The 665-nt window shown below is 37.4% G+C and overlaps 1 protein-coding gene across 1 annotated transcript in view; it reads left to right on the top strand.

Moving 5' to 3' along the window:
* CC2D2A (coiled-coil and C2 domain containing 2A) overlaps positions 1-665 on the top strand; it is a 228,901-nt gene that overhangs the window by 204,036 nt on the left and 24,200 nt on the right. The gene's annotated exons all lie outside the window — the stretch shown is intronic.

Below are 665 nucleotides of genomic sequence, written 5' to 3'. Positions count from 1 at the left end.
AGAGCTAAAGTACAACCTTGATTATATCCCACTTGAATCTGGAGACCATGTCAAGAACAGATCAGAAGCAATGAACACTAGTGACCAAACAACAGACCAGCTGTGGGATCACGTCAAGGACTCATATGTGAGAAGAAAAACGTCATTAAAAAGAAAGGAAAGGAAAAGAAAACCAAAATGGATGTCGGATTGGACTCTGAAACTTGCTCTTGAACAGAGAATAGCTAAAGTGAATGGAAGAAATGATGAAGTTAAGAAGCTGAACAGAAGATTTCTAAGAGCCGTGAGAGAAAAAAAGTAAAGTATTACAATGAGATATGCAGAGATTTGGAGTTAGAAAATCAAAGTGGAAGACAATACTTGGCATTTCTCAAGCTGAAAGAACTAAAGAAAACATAAAGCCTCGAGCTGCTATATTGAAATATCCTATAGGCAAAATATTGAATAATGCAGGAAGCATAAAAAAAAAAAAAAATGGAAGGAATACACAGAGTCACTGTACCAAAAAGAACTGGTAGACCTTTAACCATTCCAGGATGTGGCATAGGATAAAGAACCTATGGTATTGAAAAAGAAGTCCAAGCTGCACTGAAGGCAATGGCAAAAAGCTAGGCTTCAGGAATTGATGGAATGTGCAATGAGATGTTTCAAGACAAGGGTGGAGC

This window comes from Orycteropus afer, unplaced genomic scaffold (assembly GCF_000298275.1).
Source record: "Orycteropus afer afer isolate SDZICR_OR568_19922 unplaced genomic scaffold, OryAfe1.0 scaffold00262, whole genome shotgun sequence".
NCBI lineage: Eukaryota > Metazoa > Chordata > Mammalia > Tubulidentata > Orycteropodidae > Orycteropus > Orycteropus afer.
The sequence above is the reverse complement of the archived record's forward strand: the minus strand, read 5'-3'. Positions and strand labels throughout refer to the sequence as shown.